The 24,891-nt window shown below is 42.7% G+C and overlaps 1 long non-coding RNA gene across 1 annotated transcript in view; it reads right to left on the reverse strand.

Moving 5' to 3' along the window:
* Window positions 1–433: 433 nt before the first annotated feature.
* The window catches only part of LOC148338602 (uncharacterized), a 47,622-nt gene continuing 23,164 nt past the window's right edge, over window positions 434–24,891 (reverse strand). Inside the window, exon 3 of the long non-coding RNA XR_015842769.1 lies at window positions 434–520. This is a non-coding gene — a long non-coding RNA (uncharacterized LOC148338602). The remainder of the gene's footprint in view (window positions 521–24,891) is intronic.

The raw sequence follows: 24,891 nt of genomic DNA on the forward strand, positions 1-24,891 counted from the left end.
TGACAAACACAACAAAACAACTTTTGACGCAAGTCGCTAAGTAACCACAATTGCTGTGAGCTTCGCCTTGAAATGATGACAAGGACAAATTAGGGCTCGTAATGAGTGAGCGTTGCTCCGCGCTCAGCCCCCAAAAGTGACAAAGCTCATCGCCGGTGAAAAAAAGACGAGTTTGAAGAAGTTTGCATAGTTCACGCTCTGCAGGGCAGAACATTAAGGAATGTATCAAGCAATACGAGGTGTTGCACGGAAAGTCGAGGACGCTTTTCCGAGTCGAGCGCCGCTGATCAACAACTAAAATTGCCACGTACATTCGAAAAACATTCTTCATTCGTATCGCCTAAATAAAAGGCAAGTCGTTTTGTGCAAGCGGTTGTATATGCAGCAAATAATCATGAAAGAGCTCACCTTTGTGCATGCGTGTGCGCGTGTGTGTGTGTGTGTGTGTGAGCCATGTCTGCAGGGTGAGGTGGCGGCCGATGCTTTGGCAGCAGGTCTGGCACGTCTTTCAGGCCCAAACCTGCACAGAGGTCGAAAAGGGAGGAACACTCTCATCATATAGGTGTTGTGTCTGGCTGCGCCGGTGGCATACGTTTCGCTTTATTTCAATTGGCCAGCCCATAAATAGCGAAAACAAAAACACCGTTTCAGCAACATGGCTTCCGTGACATTTGTACGCAGTTTGAATGTCGCAAGATGATCATTCATAGCAGCCGCATTTCGCAATAAATTCAAACAGCATCACGGAACAAAATGTGCAGCTTGTTCAGGAAAAGCCAGTTAATAGTTTTAAAGAAAAAAAAAAACATCACAGGAGTTCATCTCTTCATCCTTGCCGAATTGCTGACTGAAAAATAAGCAAAGGACGAAAATAGCGATGTTACTCCAGCAGGGGCAGTGCTTCTCAAACTTTTTTTTGTTACAAGGACAATCTTTTTTAAAAATCTCACGGCGCACCACTAAACAAAATGTCAAAAAAAAAAAAAAGAATATACCGAAATAACGATAAACTTGTCTCGATTTACGTAAGCACATTTACCAACTCAGTGTGAAAAGTTGGCATGTTTGGTTGAACACATCGCTACTTTTTTTGTGGAATAAAATGGCAACAGGTGGATAAACGATGAATTGTCACACAGAATTGAATTGTTCTGTCTTTCACTATACGTCGCGGCATACAATAAAATGCTCTTCCAGGCGATGACAAAAGGTACAATCAAGCAGTGTCTCCACCTCTCGCCATTCAAACAACATAAAAAAAAAACTTGCAAAACATCTAAACCGGCCAAGATTTGTCAACTGAAATGAGATCCACATGAGTCTCTTAATCTGAAGGTTGTGGATGTGTGCCTCACACGGGGCAATAAAAACAACAACTGAGTTCGATTTTGACCAATGTGGTGCCGTTTCCTTTATTGTAACAATCTCAATGCAACGTTTGATTTCCGTCTTTTTACAACTCTCAATCTGATAATACGCATACAATGTTGAACTACTTAAAATGTGTATGTGCCCATTTCAGGAAACTATTTTCAAGTCATTGTCTTTTAGTACTTCAAATTCTCATTTGAGACTGAAAGCAACATGACTAAGTTGTTATATAAAAAAGAATATATAAATATATATATGAAAAGACCAAATATATAAAATACAGCCACATTTATTTGTATTTATTTATTATTTATTATTTATTATTTATTATTTATTATTTATTATTTATTATTTATTATTTATTATTTATTATTTATTATTTATTATTTATTATTTATTCATATTATATTTATATACTTATATTTATTTATTATTTAAGCTCATTAGAATGATTGAACGAAAAAATTTATCTTTGAAAAGTATTAAAAATAATTTATATATAATAACAAGGCTGTGCTGAGATTGTAAGACACACCGAGTCATGGTTGAAATGTCTTTCAATATACTGAAAAACAAATGAGTGAACTTGCGTTTGGGCTTCCTGTTTCCTGCAGAGGATTTTGAGGATTCAACTTCTATGTAACTTCCAAATATTTCAGAGGTGGACACAGGACAGGGTGAAAATCCAAGGACCGAAGTGTAAATCACTTAACTCATTTTCTAAACTCATTTTCACAGGATTAAAAAACTATATTTTGTGGTAAAGTCTAAAATTAGGACGCAGTGACAGGCAACACATTCTGTTTTGACCAATGTTCAGGTGTTAATTAATTTTATAAATTGTATTTATTAAATATGCCACCACGTAACACTTTGATGCAATTTTATTTCGCCTTTATACAATTTAGATGAAATTTCTGTTCCAGTAAGAGTTTTCACACGTAAATTATGTACTTTGCCTCAATTAAAGCTGGGAAATTGCACCAGTACACCCTGCTGCCCGTTAACAGTAGTTAATAATAATCGTAGTAATAAAAGTAATAGTTTGTCTTAGTTAATCGTAGTTGCGAAACTTGTTTGTTCCTCCGCTGTCACCGTGCTCCGGAATGTGTGGGAAGCCTTGCGGTAAACAGTTTTCACATCACAACTGACACTTTTCACATCACGATTGTCAGGTCGATTAAGAGCTTTTGCTGAGGACAAGTGTTCCATGTCAGCACGTGAGCTCCTCACTCATCGAGAAGCTTTAGTCTCCACGCTACATTTTCCAAATGAGCTAAAAACCTCAGGCTGCAGATAAAAGGATTTCCTGAATCACGTCCATATACGTCCATGGTATAATACCTCCCACTGATGCCGGTGCACTTTTAAAGGGAGTCTGCATCGCCCGAGGCGGGCAATCACTCCACAATGTAACCATGGCACAAAAGTGACATTAGCGAGTGTATCAACTGCGCAACCTCAAAGAAAATCTCCATTCAGGCGGCCATAAAAGAACGTCTCATGCGAGCCGCGTTGCGCCGGCGGATTAGCGACGGGGAACAGGTGAGGTCCTATGGCTATGCACGTTTGCTCAGCTGTGTATTATTCTGTATGCCGCCGCGCCCAAGTAACCCAAATCCTGGCATATCTATCACTCCGCTTTGCTCGTTTTCCACCCTTCATCTTACTGTTCTTATATTTGCACAGGTGAGAGGACCACAGTCCAACAGGTGTGAGCCTTGAAAGTCCGGTTTTCCTGGCTGCTGGAAGCGGTTCACCTGTGGCCAGTGGATGGATGGATGGATGGATGGATGGATGGATGGATGGATGGATGGATGGGGGCCTGACAGTGCAGGTGGGAAGATCTTTCCAGCAGGCGCTTTTGTCCGGAGAGACAGACAGCAAACACGCAAACGTACAGAAACTGAGGCGTGCTGTCAGTGAGTGATGCAGTTCATTAGTCATAATGGCCTGTTCGCAAAGTAAGTGGGACAACAGAGCAGGGAGGCGGCGCTGGATGTGAACCGGTGTGCAAACTTGTACACAGTATGAATACGGTGCAATAGTCATTAAACTGCAACTCGTTAAACTCCAATCCGACGTCGGACGTTGTGGCCAACTGTCGCGTCGGCCTAAAAGTTGGCACGTCGAACCGGAAAATGAGGGAAGAACACACCGTAAAAGCCGACGCAGATGCCAACTACTCCGGACCTTCTGCGGGTGTGTAGTACCCCTCCAAGCCAGTGGCGGCGCTAGTCAAGGTGCAGCCTTTGACGGTGATGACGAATATCGGCGGTCTTCATCCCAGCCAGGCGTTGCGTTGGTAGAGGGGATGTGAAAATGAGAAAATTTCATTTCCTTCTTGAGAAATAACTTCAATTTTCCCCACTCTGGTCACGTCAATGATCATTTAAAACCCGATAGCCTGACCCGATGTGGATTCGGGCGAACGCGCCCCTCAGACGCCCCAACAACGGTTCTGACTTTACGACGCGGCGCGCTACGCCAAACAGACGGCGTGTATCGACTTTCCGACGACCGACATTGGATTGGTGTAGACGCCTTTAGAGTCAAACAATCTTGTTCCGGGTCAGCGTGAAATCTTCAGAAAAAACTCTGAATATCTGTTGAACACTTATCCAGCACAATTGCAACAAAGATTTAGCCCGATAGCTATGCCGACATCATGAAAATGAAACTTTTTTTTTTTTTTCCAAATCCGACTTGACATCCAGCATGTGGTTCAGGCCCTCAGCCTGGCGTGGCCGTTTCAACGCGCCTCTTTGTCGCAGAGTGAAAAGTCCCGCAACGACTTGGTGTGATGTAGTCCAGCCACTGGTGGATTTGTTTTTGCAGTCCCAGTGAGGATATTTGATTGACAGTTGAGGGAGGTGTGGTCTCAGAAAATTTAGAGGGCACGCCCATGATGATCAAGTGCAGAATCCATCACTGGATTAATCTTTCATCATTTTGAAGCCTCTTTTCATTTTTAATCCTTTAACAACACATTGATCTATGGTTGTTCAAATTTTCCAGACATTTATTTTCACTTTGCAGAGACTTTAAGTTGGCATCAGAGCACTACAACATACGGGACTTTATATACTAAATGTACTTCGCAATTATTTTCTGTTACGCCCCCCACTAGCAAGAAGAAAACAATTTGCGCCCCCACCACACCACAACTATAAATACTAGCATTTTCGTTGCAAAACAAACCAACACCGTAGAGTTTAGTCCTCGCTGTGCATAATAGGCAATGAGAGCGCCACTGCCAACTACTGGAGTGGATGTGCAATTACACTTTATTGTAGTACGGCGGGGAAAAAAAAGCATGTTCCCCAGGGTCACACGCACCCCCCTCACCCTCGCACCCCCCACTATTTGAGAAGCACTGGGCTAAGTTGATTAATGAATTCATGAATCAAGTAATAATGGAAAGGATATTGCGAGAAGTGAGAGAAAAATCCGTATCTGTACCTTTGTCAGTGTTCCTATCAAAACTAAATGCTTCCTCCTTCCGCCTGCGAAACTGTGTTTGAAGCAGCTCAGTAGTTTTTGCGTAACCTTGTTCATGTACAAGGCAACAAACGTCAGATGCACATAAAGATTTGTTGGGGCAGGAGACAAAGCCGTCACACACAAACTGGGGCCAGGTGCGACGTAACAGAGATGTGTCGGGTAATTGTCGGGATGAAGGTGGAGCTGCGCGGGAGTGGTAAAAGTGAGATGAGCTGAGTTTGCTCCCATCCGGCCAAAAGTTCAAAGTGAGGCAAGACGAACAGGTAACCTTAGACGGCATGTGCAACGCCTCTCACGTGTTCCGCTCATTGTCTTTAGCCGGGCCCGAGCTCGGGTTTCGGGAGCGCGCCGAGCTTCCTGGGATAGCCCGCCCACTGCCACCCCTTGTTCACCTTGGACCCCGAGCCCCGCCCCTGATAAAAGTAAACACGGCAATACAATAGGTGCGAGAGCACAGACGTATAATGTCAATATGTGAGTATTAGATAAACAACTCGGGCTCAAGCCGACCTGAGATCACACGCACATTGAGCGATTACTGACCCAAAGAACACATGGAAAGCAGTTAAAAAAATATTAGTTTCGGCAGGCATTGCAGTATATTGTTTCGATTCCGACCATATATCTTATAATTTAACAGTATATTTAAAATTTTATATGTACCTTTTTGCTACAAAGCAAAGTGTGGAGAGTCTCTGTAAACTTAATCAAATACTGAAAGACAAAGGCAATGGAAAACAGTCAAATATTTTCCTGTCATTTATGTTATTATTGTAAGTATTAAGGGACCAAAAAAGAACTAATTTTATTCAATATATCGTTTTCAATTAATTGCCCGATTAATCTGTTTTTAAAATTTCATTCTGCCAGAATTGGAATCAACCTAAAAAAAAAAATTAAAAAATTAAAAATCCATATCAGTCGGTTTATAACTAGAACGGCGCTACGGAGAAAGCTGATCTCCACCAAAGTAAAAAAAATGCCTCATAATATTAAAAAAATGTCTGCATTCAAGTATTTTCTTGGTCCTGGCCCCACCCGTTCCACAAAGTATCACGGCAATCAGTTGAAGTCGCTTTCGTGTAATCCTTCAACCAAACACGAGCAAACAGCAATGAGTGATTGACGGTTGGTGAGAATGTGCACATTTGTGAGTGAAGTAAGATCTTAGTAGTGGCAGGTGGTATGTGAAATGCGACATAATGCTATAAAACTGGACAGACGAGTTGTCACTCAACATAATTGTCTCATTGCACTCATGTTAAGAAGAAGAGTTGCTCAGTCACACAAGGACAGATGGTTTGACAGAGAACATGTACACCCCAGGCCATATTGTATACCTTCTCCTCCTCTATATCCATTAATGTCACTGTTTGTTTGTTTACCTCTTTCAGCACGTGGTACTGGCCTGATTAGCATGCAAAATCCATACTTATATTCATCGTCTCATTTCGGTGTGAGAGCTGTAGGCCGTCAGCGAACTTCATGTACTGTATAGACCAAGACGGACGGTATAGTTATTACTTAGTAATAGTGTATGTATATGTATGTATATATATATAGACACGTATATATATATATATATATATATATATATATATATATATATATATGGTCTAGCATGCTCAAATAAAATGAAAATGTATTTGTTAACGGTATACTGTACAGGGCCTTCCTTTTAGTAAAGACTGCTACAAAAAAGTTGTCACAACAGGTTCTGCTGTGATATAGTCGAAGTCGGCAGTGGTGTGTTTACTGTAAGATTACCTGCAATGAGATACAGCAGAGTGCTCGAAGCATCGGCGTGAGCCAAATGACTTTTCATTTTTCAAGTATGCAGGCCAAAGTGTTACTGCCTCATCTATAGCCTCTCCATACAAAATGTTGTCATTTTTATTCATGAATGATATTTCTGTTCATGACGATGCTTGTCATTGGTCAAAAAAATTTATACTTTAAGGATCGTACACACCTGAATTTGTAAGCTCCACCTACTAAATTAAAAGGAGAGAACACATTTTTACTGGGTGTGCTGACACGAAAAAAGTTCCAGACACTACGTAGGCTGCATTGGACGACCAGATACGGGTATCCAAAGAAAGATTTTCTTTTTAACTTTTTCAATTAACACATAAAATTTTCACTGCTCACCAATAATCATAATGGCCAGCAAATGTATTTTTCCTCAAACGGGTAGGGTTAGTCCATAAAATATATATATATAATCTTTTTTAAAATATGTTTTTATTTTTTTTTTTTTACGGATTGAATGCTATTTTCTGTGTAATTCTCAAAGTGCAACATTGCTGCAACATCCCAATTTCCAAAAGGTCGATAAACGATTTACTTGATTGTTTTGCACTTAATGGTTGGGCAGGCACCACAGCGACCCGACTACTCTTAAACCGCTGGGTTAAAAATAACTCAAATTGGATGAAATGGCTAAACCGGCCACTATTTTCTGAAGTACAATTATTTTTCCATTATATTCATTTATTCATTTTTAGGTTCGGTCTATTTAGGCCAGTGCACTACTTTGCCTTTGAAATCCTGCCTGATAAACGCATGATGACTCATTACTCATATCAAAGTTGACTTTTGGATCAAGTCAAGGTTCCCCTTTGCATCTGTGAGCCCCCCTCCAGAACCCCGGGGTGCCGCGCAAAGGTGTGAATGCTAACACGACCCAATCCGTATGGCACAGAGAAAAAACAATCCATGCTAATCTGCCGTCACAGACAGGAGTCCAGTTAGGCCAATCAGCGGAGGAATCATCAGGAACGGCGGGGGCTCACGGAAGCCCAGATCGGCGCGCCTGATTGCGACACGGGTGATTTGCGGCTCCAGAACAATGATGGCTGCCCGGCTCAATGCTGGAGGAGGCTGCACCACAAACTCACCTGACACTCACAGGCTAAAGTCTCGTATCAAGTACCTGAAAGCAATACTTGGGGAAAAGTATTTTTATAGAAAATACTTTGATTGAAGCAAAAGTTGTTTGCATTTGCTGTACTTAATCAATTGTAATTTTCTGATTTTGAATGTATTTAAGTATTAGAAATTGAAAGATATTTGTAAAATGTGAGCCTTTGAAATTTCTCTTATGTTCACATTATTTTTATGGTTCCCTTATGGCAGCCATTGGCAAACTACGGCCCGGGGGCCACATGCGGCCCGTTAAACGGTTTAATCCGGCCCGCCAAATTTGAAAAAAATGAAATGAATAAACCTTGTTAATATTTTATTTTATAAATACTGTGCTTTTTCAAAGACATTTATTTTCATTTCAAATTAAATGTATTTATTTTTTCTCCGATGAGGTGAGGTTACCAAAAACACCGCTTCTGGTCTGGCCCCTCTGTCAAATTTTAGAACCCATTGTGGCCCGCCAATCAAAAAGTTTGCACACCCCTGTCTTATGGGGTTAATTTCATTAACTTCAGCTGTGCACAGCATTTAAATAGAACACATGCTAGCCTGTCTATCAGGTTCATAATGTGCATCAAAAAGCTCCTAACTAAAAGAACGCTGACATTTTGATTGGGTTGAATTTTTTTTTAACTTCACTGTGCTTTCTTTAGGATGACTGAGATCTTTTGAGGGCCAATAGTTCTACTGCGGTGTCAATGATTTTTTTTTTCCTGCAGCAAAAAGCAACAATTATCGTAAGGTAACACCCACCAAAGTTAAATTTAAATGAAAAATTGCAGAGGAGTAAAAGAGAAATTTGACAGACTTAATGTGAGTACACACACGTAATTCTTTGTACTCGGTTACATGACAAGACTTGGGAAGATCTTAAAAACTTTGTCTCTTTCTCCAAGGTAACCGGGAAATGGTGGGGTGTTGGGTCCAAGCCTGCCAAGTTTTCACCACAACATGCCCCCGGGGCTCGCATTTGACCCTCCGCATTTCAACCAAAACAACACAGCAAGCCACTTCCTATGAACTGGGCTCAGATAAAACGGGAAGCTACCTTGCGCCCCGCAGCACAATATGGTAATACCACGGGAAAAGCCTGAAGTTTGCATCAATTGGGGGGGTGTTCAAATGTTAAGGGTGCATATGGGAGTTTTCGTTATATTGCCCTCCTCTCTTTGATCTTGAGTCATCATTTGGCAAAGAGATGGAAGCCCAAAGGTTGAAAGTTCACATCAAAGTGATCCTCGAATGTTTCGGAGGAACTGAGCAAAACACTCGTTGTAAAAAAAAACTTTAGGAAAAAGAATTTATGTTAACAACTAAATATTGGGTCAAGCTGCATCACAACAACAATAGCGTTAGTGTTGTATGTGTGCCCTTTAAGAGGCGTGGCCTAGTGAAGGGAGTCATAAAGTGTCTGTGCAAACACCTGGGCGTGATTTCACAATCAGCTACAAAAGTTCTTGATTTGTGCTTGTGAGTTTGGATGTTTTGCGTCATTAAGAATGTTGCTTATTTATGGATGGACACACTTCAAGTCAAATATTGAGACCGCGTTGAATGTTTATGCGTCCACTACTTACAATCGAGTGTTTTCATGATGGCAAACTGGCTTTCCAACCTGCACGACTGTGCTCAACTCACATTATCAAAAATCTGCTACACAATGGAATTTTATCCACATTTGGCCCAAGTTCAATCAAAACAATCACGCGTACAGTAGGCCAATTGTGTCATTGCAAACCATGCAAGTGGAAATCCAGCCTAAGAGGTGCTTCAACAAGACCATTTTTTTAATTAATTAATCATCCAAGAGTCTGGCAGCCACACTTGTGACTCAATTGAAATTGGCTAACTTCTTGTGTCGGCTTGGATTGTGCAACATCACGTCATTATTCGGCTGTATTACTGTTCACTTCTCTCACTCTGGGCTCCTTTTCAGGCTTTTTGGTTTAAATGGCAGTTTGGAGAAAATGTTGTGGCTAAAAATCAACCAGGAATTTGGTTGCATTCAGCTTCACACAAATAAAAAAATAAATAAATAAATTAAAAAAAAAAAAACAAGCACGGAAGCAGAATCGAGAACAATGTGATCACACTCACACACACACAAGAAGTTCACCAAGACGCATTGGGTCATACCATTTTCACATTCTTGATTGTACACTTTAATATGTGGATTGCTCCGAAGAAACAATCGGTTTAGTGATGCTTCTCCAGCACTGCCGCCGGGACATTCCAAACGGTTGTACAGGCTACGGCTAATGTTTATGCAGTTGACGGATTTTACTTTTACCGTTGCTTACGCTGTGAATCACATTCCACGAAGCTTTCAGATTCCACTATTTAAAGAAAAGCTGCGAGTAACGATGCCCACTGCCGTTGAACTTGTCGCATGTATATAAAAAGCACGTTTAAGTCATCACCATTGTTGTATTCTTGCGGAACTTTTTAAAAAGCCAAAGGAACCTGTTCTTTTGAGGACGTTAGCCTAAAAAAAATGTGTAATGTTCAGCCTAGCGGTATTAGTGCAAGCTAGCAAACAATGCTATAGCAAACTTGCTTTTAAGCTATGCAGCGGTACAATGAGATGTAAAACTGGAAACCCATTTCAAGTTTACGCTGCAGTGCCCGGCAATTCAAAGTAAATCATTCCCGGTAACTTTCGGTCATTCCCTGAGGACAGCGCCGACCTGAAGTTCACGTGCCACAATGCAAAAAAAGCAATCTTGAGCCCCAAATGCTCCGACCACTTGCGTTGAAGAGGATCTACGGCGCATGTAAAACTTTTAATGAGAATCTAAGGGTAAAGACTTTGTGTTGTGAACCGGAAACAGGTCACAAATCACGCAAATGAACAACGCAACTTTTCTCATTATTAGCATTTTACTCATCATTAGCATTATTAGCATTATGGAGTCTAATTTTCATCCTGCTCATCTAGAGATGGATAAACATTTATTTTAAAATATTTTTATTCCCATATTTCCTTAATTTCTTACCGATAGTTAATCTCGATTGATACATACACAACAGAGTGTATTAATGTATCATTGTCTCTTGTCAATGCCTCATTTTTTTTAAGCCCAAAAAATGTGCCAATGAATTTTCATGAACACATTTAAAACATTTGTTGTTTAAAAGTGCTTGGGCACTTATGGAGGAAGGTAGCTCACCCTGCATGCATGTAAGGAAGTAACGGCATGAAGAAAGAGTGAAGTCAGGTCGCGCGTGTTTTGTCAGAACGAGGCAGCGCCCTAGCCTCTCTCTCGCCGCGGGTCGTGTGTGGGAGTGGAGCGGCGCGCTTTGACGTACGATACCACACGCACATGACATGGCTCTCAGCGTAGACAACAGGCAGGTGTGTACACGCACATGTGCAACCCCTTCACCGCCACCACACAACTTAGACGAGAGAAGCGCCTTTTGTTTGAAACCACACAGGTTCATTGATTATTCGAAGAATGAATAATAAATATCATGTTCAGTTTCAGATTTGCCTTTTGCGTGTGAACACTACTCGATGACTGCTGTTTGTATGCGTTGTTGCTCCATATGTGTTAAATGTGTCTGCTACAGAAGTGAAGCATTTATTAAATTATGTTTTTATTATTATTGAAGAAATTACCAGAACAAAACTTGGATCAGTTGTCCAATTGACATTTTCCTTCTGTAATATAAAAACGAACACGCATAGAGTACATTTAGGTAATTAAGGGTTTATTACCTAGTAATTCACATTTAATTGGTGACTAAATTCCACCAATATTATCAAAAAACTGAACTGAACTGAAGTGTCTGCCAGGGGCTTGACAGTGGCGCCAACATGCTTCCCATTTCTCTCGCCACAGATTGATACCACTGACGTGTGACTATGCTAATTTTGTTAGCCTCTCTATGGAGTTGCACTTTATATTTAAGCTGAAGCTAGAAAACTAAACTATATGGTTTGGTTGAACGTTTTGTTGTTCAAATACACACTACAATGTTTATTTTTCTTTTTGTTTGTGTGTCAGTTTTAAACTTCAACTGGGAGTGACACCAAACAGTTTGAAGCAAGCACACTAAGCATTTTATTTGGAGAGCAAGTCTTTTTTTTTTTCCATTTCCTCAAAGTTTCTTCATTGCAAGAGAGAACGGGCTTCTAACGAATACAGCCGACCCCCTTATTTATCAATTTATGGATAGAATTTTTTTCAATGTTTCTAAAAGTTTTTTTTTTTCTTCCAACCCTATTTTCCCGGGAAAACGTATATTGACTTTTCATCAGCATTTTATTCAAGAATTTCTTGACCTTTTTTAATCAAAAAATTATATTATTAAATTCTATCATTTGTGGGCGGGCCCGGTCATATTCACAGGTGACGTCTATACTTTAAAAAGCGTGTTTTGAGTTTTATTGCATATTTAAAACCGTGGGAGTGGTATGTTTTATTATTTTTAACGTGACTCTAATTTGAGAAATTTCGTAGGTGATTCTGGAGTGTATCCCCCATGGTAACTTTACTCACCATTCAAGCGTATGAAATCTGATGAATGGCTTTTGTATTATGTTCGACTGGGTGCAATTTTGCCCTCCAAAAATATGCTCAAATTGTCACTTTGTTGTGTAAACAAATGAACAAGCTTTGCCATCAGTGGCTGCTTCCTGTTTGACACCCTGAGGGAGGTGACTCATACCAGAGGCTCCTCATCCTCTAGTTTAGCACCGTGAGGCTAAACGACCTTCATCATCTGGTGTCCAGTACCCACAAGGAGGATGCGGAAGGGGGGGCTGTGGGCGGGGGGTTTGGAGGCCAAGAGGATGGAAGGGTTTTAGGGTGCCTGAAGTTTTTGGGGCTGAGTGGGTCTATTTAGCCCCCGGCAGATTGCCCATCTCTCCTTCCCCTCCTTCCACCCTTCTCCTCCCCCTGGCTTTTGTGTGCCCTGAGCCCACTCCTCCCCCTTTTGTCACCCGGGCATTCCGCTTTGGTTAGCACGCACAATGGGCGCTCAGTGCTCACTCTCCTGACACTGCATTCTGCATGTGCACCAGGGGAGTGGGCACGGGAGGGGGAGGGATATTGGAAAGAGGGGTGGGTGGCGGCGGTATTGCGGAGGGGATGGGGGGGGGCGGGGGTTTAAAGGATGACAGCAACTCACCCCATGTGACCAAAATGCCAAGCATCAACTCACCCCCTTTGGTCTTTTTATTTTTTTATTTTATTTTTTTCAAAGGAGTCGTAACTCGCACCGCAAGGCTCCAGATGGGCAGTAAAAAGCAGTGCCCGCTTGGCACAGCACAGCTCAATCCAAACAAGCAAACAGGTGTCTCTTACGCCTCCTTTGCCCAATTGCTGTGACAATGGGTGTGTGTGTGTGTGTATTCCCTTCATCTCTGCGTGGCTCGCCACACAGACCAAACTGAATTTTAAGACCTGGGCTGCAGAACTTTTTTTTTTTTTTTTTTTTTTAAACTCTTTGAGAGGGGCCAGGAAAAATTAATCCCCCACCCCGCCTCCCAAAAATAAATAAATAAATAAATAGTAGAATCATTACATCATGACAAGTATTTGACATGTTCATCACCGATCTGGAGGCCTTGTTGTGATATGATGTCAGGTGGTGTGACACGTGCTGGCTCATGCAGATGATTTTCTTCCATTTTGATTGACACAATAAATAAATGTTTAACGTTGTTGGTTATGATGCACAGCAGGGTAGAACACCACTGTGCCATATCAAATGAACTGCAGTTGTGTTGGAATTTTGTGTGCATGTGTGCGTGTGTGTACCAGATTTATAATAGTTTGGGACTTTTCATTGTTGGTCATTTTATTTAATTTTGACATTTGTTTTTTGTTTTTTTTTACTTCAGTTCGTTTTAATTCGAGTTCAGAGCAGGTTTTATTCTTTTGATAAGTTTTTTTTTGCTTTTTGAAATGCTTTGTTTTAGTTTAGTTTTTATTAGTTTTAGTATTAGTTTTATTAGATTTTTTTGTATGGCGTATTTGTCGAGATCAAGATAAAGAAAAGAAAAGATCACAAAGTATTGTGTGATGAAGTAAAGTACAGTTCTCAAAATAATTTTTTCTTCCTTTTTCTTTACTGACAAACTGTAATATATAAATAAATACTTTTAAAATTAACCCCAAAAGCTCATGTATGATACTCACTGACAAAGTTGGTAACATAGGACATTTTTTGCTTTAATTGTAGAGACTTTTCTAAACGTAAGGTTTAGTTTCAGTTAGTTTTCTTCTTTTTTTTTTTTTTTTTTTTTTAAGTATTTCTCAATTTTAGTTATTTGGCTAATTTCCGTCAACTAAAACGGCCTTGCTGTGTACAGCTCTTGCATTGGTTTTCTTTAGATTGTACAGGTGTACCTAATGTAGTGGCCGGAGAGTGATCGATGACCCCCGGCCTCCTGACCCCCGATGAACAGAATCTCGGTCGTGACAGCAGACACGTGTTGTCAACTGAGCAACGTTCAGGTGCATCAAGTTTCGCGCGGAGGAGCCGAATGCGTAACGCAAAGTGACGTTAAATTTCTACTTTTGGACGGCACAGTGCACAAGGACAGGCGGGTTGTGTACAGGAGGGGTGGGGGTGATGGGGATTGGGGGGGGGGTGTCCAAGGGGAGTTATTTTGGGTTTCAAAGCCCCTGCTTGTTCGCCCATATTTCACACCACAGTGACATCTTAAAGCCTAGATAGGCCTGCTTGCTTGGCCCTCTCTTTCACTTTCTCAGAAAAAAAGGGGGAATTGGGTTGCTGGGGGCCTGGGGGGCACTAAAATATATGCAAATGATCCCCCGGAGGGGATACGAATTTTATGAGTTTAGAATTTAGTTCAGCCAACCTGAATAATCAAATGTGGGAACAAAAAAAGACCCCCCCCCCCGCCCCTCAGTCCATACCTCGACCCCCGCTCGGACCTCATCTCCATCCCACCATCCCTGGTCGCAGGTCCTCACATGCAAGTGGGTCCGAACTCTTATGAGGAGAAGGAGGAGGAGGAGGGGTGTGAAGGAAAAGGAGAAGAAGGCTCGGCGTACCTGATCAGGCACAGGCGCCGGCTTCCTGATTACGACGCCATTTTCCCAGCAGGCCGCCCACGCCTCACCCCGCCGCCGTGAATATGGAGGGCCGGCTGAGCCCCAACGGCGCTCGCTCTCATCTAACGGCCCAATTAAGGCGCTTTTAGAGTGATTTTGTCTGCCTTCGCGGTCTACACCCTAAAAAAGACCCCAGTGAGTTGTGGGCTTTTTTTTTTTTTTTTTGGTCCTGTCCTCTGAGCCCTTTACAATGTGGGGGGTCTGGCATGCAGCAAGTTCTACATGACTAAACATAATATTACAACAGGTGGTGAATTAAAATGCAGACAGAATGGAGTATGGCCTTCTTCTAACACAATGTCGCTTTATTTTGATGGGTTTAGTGAACTACATGTTCTTCATTTTCACTCTTGTGTAATAAAAAGGCGGTTGGATACATTATTTGCAGGCTTGTTGTTTAAATAAACTGATCAACTTGATTCAAACACAAAAGAGTCATGCTGGACATTGAAATATAAACAGATCGAGTTCATCCCCAGGGGAATAAAAAAAATCACACTATTTAATCTTGACCAGTCATTCTCAACTTTTGGTTCCGGACCTAAAAGTGGGTCGCAGACAGCTCGTAAAAAAATGACATGAATTCTTATTTTCTGCTTCAGTACAGAGGCCAACCAAGTTCCCTCATGGATCATTATTACGTAAACAACAGCAAGTGAGGCTGCCTTGCGCATTAGCCACGAATTTCAATTCTGTAAACAAACACAGTGCAGCTCAACCTCTGGCTAGCGGACATCATTTTGGTGGAAGATCAAACTCATTTTAGACAGCTTTTGAAATTAGAATTTGCTCTGCATTTGTTGTTAGAGGCTATTATTTAACAAAACATGTTCTATATTGTCCTTCGTGGGAAAGTGGGTCGCACTATGCAACAAAAGGAAAATGCAGATCCAATGGTGAGGTCAGTTTGGAAACACTTGCTCCATATTAAAACAGTAAAAATTGGGAGATCCAAATTAGGTGAATTATGTAAAAAAAAAAATAATAATAATAATAATAATTCCAATTAATCCTAAAGTTTCACTATCAATCATTCTTGCATTTTCTCATCCTTCATCCAACAGCGCGACTTTATGAACATGAAGTTGCCGAAAGCATTTGATGCTTTTCCAAAAGACATATTGGCCATGCCTGAGTGGGCAGCATGTGAGGAAGTGGAGCCAAGTCTTCCAATTAGATCATGTGTCGGATCAAGTTGATGCACAATGACACCAACCCAAACAAGGTGTAGATCCACACGCAAATCTGCTTAAAATCGAAGCCCCCCCACCTTCTTGACCCCCCCCCCCCTCAGCCCCCACCTCATGTCAAACGGCGTTACATCACACCCGTCGCATTGGAATATGGCATAGCGCCATATCCAACACATGCTTTGGACCTGTTGCTTTTGTGTTTCCAGTGCTGTCTAATGACCCCCCCCCCTCTCCCTCGCTCGCCCCCCCCCCCAACCATCACCACCAACGACGCCACCCCCACACACTTTTACTCCATCCTCCAGTAGACAAATCCTTCAGCTTTATTGCCCAGACTCAAGGGCTGCAGGTGCACTGGCCACAAAAGAGAGAGAAGGGTTTTTTGGGGAGGGGGCGGGGGCTGCGAGGGGGGTGCTGGGAATAGAGAATGGTTAGTCGGCAGATAAGAGAGGAAGGAACAGAGACCCCCGCCCCACACACGACCACCCTCCCGCTCTGGTTTAACCTCTTCACCCACCCATCTCTTACATCCCCATCCTGCATGTTGCTATGGAAAGTCGTCAGAGCGCTTAGTCCATATCTTGATATCCAGTTTCAGCTCCATGAACTAGTACACTACAAGCCACACTAGTAGGACACTTCAGGGCACTCGTGAGATGATGGTGTATCACTGGTGACATTTTTTGCTACTTTTGGCCTGTTAGAACACAAACTTGCTTGTGAACAACTGTGCTTCACTAGTAGGCCCAATTATTAATTGTGTCTCACACACTAGTAGCCTCCTGAAAGAGTTCCAAATAAGCATTTAAGGAAATCCTTGATATCCAACCTGAGGTCCATGTACTAGTATAGTCTTTGCCTTCACCCATAAGAAAAGTCACTGCAATAAGAGGACCATTTTGTCACACTAGTAGATTTTAGTAACATTTTATTCTCCTACTAGTGGTACTTTTGTCTTACTAGTAAGCAATTAACTTATTTATCGAGGAAATCGAATCAATGCTCAAACAGCTTTCCATAAAGTTGATTCAATATCCTTGATATACATCTTAAGGTCCATGCACTAGTATCTAAGTCTTTCTCCTCACTAAAATCACAACTTTAACATACTAGTAGGGCAGTGCTTCTCAATTATTTGATGTTACGCGCCCCGTAGCCAGAAGAAAACAATTTGCGCCCCCACCCCAACACCCACTCTCTGCTGCAATTATAAATAATAGCATATTTGTTGCAAAACAAACCTACACCGTAGAGCTAATACTCGCTGGGGGCAATGAGAGCGCCACTGCCGACTACTGGAGTGGATGTGCAATTACACTTTATTGTAGTACGGCGGGGGGGGGAAAGCATGTTCCTCAGGGTCAAACGCACTCAACATCGCACTCAAACTATCTACAGCAGTGATTCACTATTCGTAGTGGATAGATGTCAACGAGTGCACAGTTTTGCCTCACTAGTAACATGTAGTTGTGCAACTAGTAAGGACAAAACTTAAGCCTGATATTGAAGAAATTCTTAAACAACTTTACAACTGTTTGAGCATCTATTCAATAGCCTGGATAAAGAAGTTACTGGTGTGGGACACATTCCTATTAGTGCTGCCTAGTAGTGTTACACGAGCAGCAGAGCGCATTACTAGTAAGCGTTCTTTGTGGACTAGTAGATACAAAAGTAAAACAGTTGTTCTAGTAGCGCACCGAATTGTAAAAGGACAAAGCGCCTAGTAGTACATGGACCTTGAGCTGGAAACCAAGACTAGCGAATAAATGCTCAAACGGGTTCACACCAGTGCGAGTGGTAGCACCTGGCACGATCAGGACTTTTTTGGTGTGTGCTAGTAGCGTGGCCATTAGCCAGTAGAGGAGCATTAATGGAGGTACAGCTGTGCCCACTGAGGCTTGGACTACCTCAGTGGCCCCTCACCCACGTCCCACCGTTGGTCCCCTCCCGGCTACCAACACTCTGCACGGACTGATCGGCCAGTGACAGGTCTTTAAAAACTGGAGCAGGGATTCAGACGCCAATGACTCCGAACCACGCAGAGCAGGCCGTTGAGTTGAATTGAAGGAGTCAAGAGGCTCACGGGCTTTTGTCTCAACACTTATCTGACAGCGTCAATCAAAAGCGATGTGCCGAAGAACCTACAGTTACATTCAATGAGCGAGGTAATCCAAAGACTCACGTGGTGTCATTTAAAAAGCTCAAACTTACAAATGCGGATGTGAACATAATAAGACAATTAGTTCACACGCAACATTAAGAAATGGCATCCCATAATTTGACATCACTAATCCCTCTTTTATCACGAACCATCACTATCACTTAAATTTACCTGTCATGGAGTCATTTTATTTTTCTTGCCAAAAACTCCTCAAGGCTTGTTTTTTTAAGGCAAGCGACTTTGGCTCCATATGCCGAAGCTCATTGGCTCATTAGTAAGCCGCATATTATGCAAAGCAGGTTTGGTATGTGGGAGTCAACTAGCGATACCTTAAGTATGACCGTCGTCATATTCTTGGAAGTTGGAAGCTCTTCTTCTGTCACATTAGTTTCCTCATTTGCGAAGAATTTGCACTTATTTTAGCGAGCTTGTATTTTTGGATCACGCTAACACGGGATTTTCAAAATGTTCAAAAATGAATCAAAAATTGTTTTGCACACGCCGTCTGTACTATCTGGAATAAAATGAGCCATGCAACCGTACTGATCTGCAGGCTGGTGATTGGCGACTTGTGATAAAATGGCTGACTCTGAGTCAGTCACAAGAAGGCGTCATGCCTTGTTTTATATGACAAAATTCCTTTCAACTCTGCATTTCCTTGCGTCTTGGTTAGTTCAGCACATTGTAAACAATATGGGCACATACAACCAATTGTCACGCACTTGAGACATATAAATAAAAAAAAAAGAAGTTTTTTATGAGGTTGCCGGCTCCCTCTTAGGGTTTGAAAAATGTATTCAAATGGGCAATTATCCGCAGATTTTTACTGTTTGTGGGCCGTCCCGTTCCCGATCCTGTGCAACTAGGTCGGGTCAACTTTATCGCAATTACTGTGATGAAATATCCGCGACAAGTTTGCCTCATCCACTTCCACTTCCAATTCCGTCACTTCAATCTTATATTTTTACTTGCAGGGCTCTCCCTAATTTTCCAAAGTGAAATCCATCGGAGCCAGCAAGTGCAGACTCCACCACTTTCCCACCAGTTGCCAAATGTACCGCAACTGAAGTGGCTCACACGCAACACACCCACTTACAGCTCACGCAGTCTGTTAGCGTGAGCACACAATTTAGGATCTGAGTGAATCAGGTGTGGACTGTGGAAGTTCACATGCAGTCCTGACAGCCAAGGGAGCGGAGCGAGGAGACACCCAACTCCTTCTGTCCTGAGCGACCCACCTGACTGGGACGCACCCTTGCGACGCAGCAGCTCTCACCTGTGCCGGGTCGCTGGCACATGACTTTGAATAAACAGGTCACGCCGCCTGTTACTGGAGCTGCCATGTCTGGAACACGCCCACGGGGACAGGAATAACAGGCCGCTCCAGAACACGAGGACATTCGAGACATCGTGGCACCCTACCTCCATGCTCACTTTTCTTATCTTCCGTCCTAATCCTCGCTCGCGTCCACCATCTGCTCCCGCAGGTCCGCGGCAAAAGCACCACCACCACCACCACGCGTGAAACGGGGTCATCGGGTGTCAAACACATTTTCATGGCGGGCCATATTGAAATGGTGAATGCACAGCTGATCCTCAAAATTGTAAACTGAGGGCAATTAATCCTCGGCTAAAATTGCGAGTAAGGTTTAATAGGGTATTAATTCTTAATACTTTTGGAAATTGTATTAATGGTAGTTTTTCCTTTGAGTGCTTTTGGAATTTAGTTAAATTTGTTTTAGTTTTCACAAAAATGCTTGATTTTAGTTCATTTTATTAGTTTTATGACATGATTGTGTGCAAAACTTTCTAGTATTGTGTAGCTATGCATGGGTGGATGCTCACGGCAAGTAACGTGTAGTAAAAATGAAAAACATTTATAACTTGAAAACTGTTGTGCATAATGCTGTTTCTAGGGTTAGGGTTAGGGTTAGGGGTAAGGTTGAGGGTTAGGGTTAGAGGTTAGGGGTTAGGGTTAGGGGTTAGAGTTAGTGTTAGGGTTAGGGTAGGGTTAGGGTAGGGTTAGGGCAAGGGTTAGGGGTTAGGGTTAGGATTAGGGTTAGGGTAGGGTTAGGGTTAGGGTTTGGGTTAGGGTTAGGGTTAGGGATTAGGGTTAGGGTAGGGTTGGGGTTTGGGTTAGGGGTTAGGGTTAGGGTTAGGGTTAGGGGTTATGGTTAGGGTTAGGGTAGGGGTAGGGGTAGGGGTAGGGTTAGGGTTAGGGTTAGGGTAGGAGTAGGGTTAGGGTTAGGGTTAGGGTTAGGGTTAGGGGTTATGATTAGGGTTAGGGTAGGGTTAGGGTTAGGGTTAGGGGTTAGGGGTTAGGGTTAGGGTTAGGGTAGGAGTAGGGTTAGGGTAGGGTTGGGGTTTGGGTTAGGGGTTAGGGTTAGGGTTAGGGTAGGGGTAGGGGTAGGGTTAGGGTTAGGGTTAGGGTTAGGGGTTAGGGTAGGGTTGGGGTTAGGCTTAGGGTTAGGGTTCGGGTAGGGTTAGGGTTAGGGTTAGGGGTTATGATTAGGGTTAGGGTAGGGTTAGGGTTAGGGGTTAGGGGTTAGGGTTAGGGTAGGAGTAGGGTTAGGGTTAGGGTTAGGGTTCGGGTAGGGTTAGGGTTAGGGTTAGGGTTAGGGTTAGGTTTACGGTCAGATGCTTCACGACCCTAACATGTGTTAATAAAGCGAGGATGGTCTTGCATTCCATCCTTTGTTCATTAACTTGCCAATTTTTTAAGTAGATTTGTGGTATTAATCCAGGGTAAACTGACTTTTTTTGTTGTTTTTTTTTTAAATAAATATAATTTTTTTCACAAATGAACCAAAAAAGGTGAGCCCTTGTTACCTAGCGACACATTGCGGTCTCAGTCGAGTGACAAAAGAGGAGGAGCCATCCTAGCCAAAACAAATACGCAAGTTAGTCGCTGAGGAGTGACGTCATCTTATTGCCATCTTTTCTACTGGTAGCCACTAGATGGCGTCATTTCTAGGCGCCGCTAAATTGAAGACCCGCCACCCACAGATGACTGCGTCCTTTGCCCCCGCGCCAGAGTGCTGCCAAAAGAAAAACTTTTCAAATCAACACCAAAAGCCTCAAATGAATTCACAAAGACGTTAACAAAAGATATTTTCTCTCAAACTAAAGTTAGTTTTCATTAGTTTTGCAAACGTAATTTCAGTCAGTTCTTGTTTTGCCCAACCAGTTTTGGTGGTTTACTTGCGGCCCGTTAAACGTTTTAATCCGGCCCGCCAAACTTGAAAAAAATTACATGAATAAACCTTGTTCATGTTTTATTTTCGAAATACTCTGGTGTGTCAAACACGGATATTTTGTTGTTATGCGTTTGTTCATTTTCATTTAAATTCAAATGTATCTTTTTTCTCCGATGAGGTGAGGTTACCAAAACACAAATTTTAGAACCCATTGTGGCCCACCAATCAAATAGGGCATATTTAACAAGCTGTTGAGGATCAAGTATTAAAAATGTGCTTAAACTTAAATGAAAAAATTTTTTTTGTATGACTCATTCATGCTCTAAATCGCCTGCCATCCCCCCCCCTGCCCTTCACCCAACTTCTTTCCTCTGCCTGAGCTATTAAATCAGCATCTTGACCCCGCAACCCCAGGCCGCAACCATAAAGAGCCCCCCGTGGTCAGCCAGGCCTGATTGTAACATTTGAATATGAAACGGGGGTCCTGGAAAGAACCCTACAAGCGCCCCCACTCACGGGCCCGACTCGGCCGCTCAGCCCGAGGGCCCATCCAGCACCCGAGGATTTACTTGGACTTGAGAAGGCAAGAGAGGGCTCAAGTTGTTGCGTGAGGGTGTTTCAGGGTGAGGGTGGGGGGTGTATCGGGGTAGGGACTGAGTGAGAGTGAGGGGTGCGGAGTTGGGGGGGAGGCAGAGGAGAAAGAGAGGGCGGACATTTGAATAAGACAAGAAGCAATCGGTTGTTTGCATGACAAAGGAGGCCGCCATCTCCCCCTGATTGGTGTCACAGTGCGGCACTAAAGCCACGCAAGCCACCCCCCCCCCACTCCCAAATTCCCCCATCCACCCCCCCTTAGGGGGGGGGGGGTATGTGGACGGCCATCATGTTTATGCAGCCAAGGTGTGATGTAAGGGAGGGGCCGCGTCGTCGTCATCGTCAAGTTTCGGGTTAACAACTTTGTGCGCATTTTCTTTCAGCCGAGAAGGTTTTTACATTTCTCTGACGAGGCGATTAGAATTTTAACTCACGTCACTTTTCTGCTGAGTATCTCCTACAAAGGTTTGGCCGGGTAGGGAGGGGGCATCAAGACACCATTTCAATGTGTTACAAGTTATGTTGATATTTCAAGGCGATGAGGTTGAATTCAAGGCCAAGCTACAAATAAAGACTTTGAATTGATTTTAACAATAATAATTTAAGGATTAGAATTTCGTTTTTTTTTTTTCTTTTTTTTTTTTAAATCCAAAAAATAGAGAAAAGTGATTGAGGGTGCAACTTCTTATGATCATTGAGTTTGTAAAATGCTGAAAATTTGGGATGAAATTGGTAAAACAGTCTTTTTTTTTAGGAACAAAACATGTGCAAAGACTCAGAAGCATGTTGTACTAAATTGTGCAAATATAGCATCAAATTCTTTTTCACCATTTCATTTATCCATATTTTTTTTGGGGGAGTCGTGAATGAAACCATTTTGAGTGCCCTCCTTCCCCTCTTTGTAAGAACTTTGTTTGCATCAGCAGATATCTGGCAGAATTGCAAAGTGCGCTAACCTACGCCTGCACCTTGAAAATAAATCTTCCTTTTGGGTAGTCTGCAGGCACGGACTCTCGAGACCCTAAAATTCCGAAAAATTACAATGCAAAATGTCTTTCGGTAGTGCAGAGTGAAAAAAAAGAAAGAAATGAAACTCCCAATACTACTCGAGTGACACTTTTCCTACAGCTGTCGTCGGGCAGGAGGCGGGGTACACCCTGAACTGGTTGCCAACCAATCACAGGGCACACAAAGACGAACGACCAGAACACCCGCGTAGGCACGGGGAGAACATCCAAACTCCACACAAGAAGGCCGCAGCCGTGTGGAAAGAAGCGACTCAATGAACTGTGCTGGTGCAAAGCAGGTTTAATTGGATCTGAGTTTTGATTGCACATTTAAATGAAAAATGCCAAAATGCAGTTTAACGAGTTGAGACACTTTTTTCGCTGCCAAGTTTCATCAATTTCCATTTGGATGTCAAAAGCGAAAGCGGGTTTGAGGATTTGAGTCATCCACAATTCTGTCACTTCTCTTGTTGAGATAACATAAGCGATAAAACCATTATTGGCACAATAGCGTCTTGCAGATAAGCGTAGGAGAGCAAACAGCAAGAAGCGCAGCTGTATATTTATTGATTGACTTTTATCTGCGGGCTTCCACAACAGATCCTCGCATGACGCCTCGTTCGTCGACTCGTCGTTACAAACCATCTCATTATTCACCTGAGGCGCAAAGTCGGCCGCCCTCTCAGGTGGCCCCCTGCCCGACACCAACACCCCCCCCCCATACCCCCCCCCCCCCCAAACCCAAAGCACCACTGCTCCCCAAGCAGACCTTCTTCACGGCACTGGACGGGAACAATGACAGAGCACAAGATGAGAGGGGATCATGAGTAGGCAAATCCGAGGGGGCCGCCAGGGGGATTTCACAGCTCGATAAATTTGGACAATTTGTTGACAATCCCTTTTATTATGAGTCCCGCGGGAGTGGGCATAAATATTGATGCTTTTGCCAGATAAGCTGCGGCTAAGTCTCGCTGCCTAGTGCGCACGCTCTCAACTTTTGAGGTCCAGGGGAGATATTTTTGCAGAAACACACATAATTCTAACGCCAATTAAACATATGTACCCAGTCAATCCCATAGGAATGAAAAAGTTGCCTTTTTTTCCAGAGAATGTTGCACGGACAAATCAGATGTCAAAAATGTCTTCATTCTCAAAAAAGAGGCTACTCCCAAATGAGAGTTGTGTGGCTTGGGTGTAGTACCAGGTTACGCCACAACATGCCAGGCAGCACTGAGTTCTACTGGATGAATAAGAAAATGAGGCGGAGAAGGTCTCCAACTAAACTGGAGTTGTATCCATTGTTTTCATTTTTTTTCGTCTCAGCTGTCGACATCACAGGTTGTCCTGAAGTGTTTTATAAATACTTTTAGTTGAGTTGAGTTAATATGATATAAATGAAGTTAAGATAAGGCACTTTTTTTTTTTTTTAATTTAAAATCTTTCTTACTTTCCTTCCCATTGAAATTTTGGGATCTAAGAGGACTTTGCGTGGAATTCAATTAGGTAAGCCAAAACTGCAAACTTTGCTTCTAAAGACCAAATTCCTCTGCTGCCGCACAAGAATGGACTCATCGGTGAACTTTCTGCCAGAGAGAGTAAGAGGGATAGATATGTTATTGGGACTCATTCCGTATTTTAATATCACAATTGAGGGCAGCACGGTGGACGACTGGTTGGCACAATCGCTTCACAGTGAATGTTCTTGGATTCAATTCCCGCTTCGGCCTTCCTGTGTGGAGTTTGCATGTTCTCTCCGTGCCTGCGTGGGTTTTCTCCGGGTATTCTGGTATCCTCCCACGTTCCAAAAACATGCATGGTAGATTGATAGAACACTCCAAATTGTCC

Source organism: Idiotropiscis lumnitzeri, chromosome 4, assembly GCF_059441095.1.
Source record: "Idiotropiscis lumnitzeri isolate Australia: NSW breed Sydney's pygmy pipehorse chromosome 4, RoL_Ilum_1.0, whole genome shotgun sequence".
Classification (NCBI taxonomy): Eukaryota; Metazoa; Chordata; class Actinopteri; order Syngnathiformes; family Syngnathidae; genus Idiotropiscis; species Idiotropiscis lumnitzeri.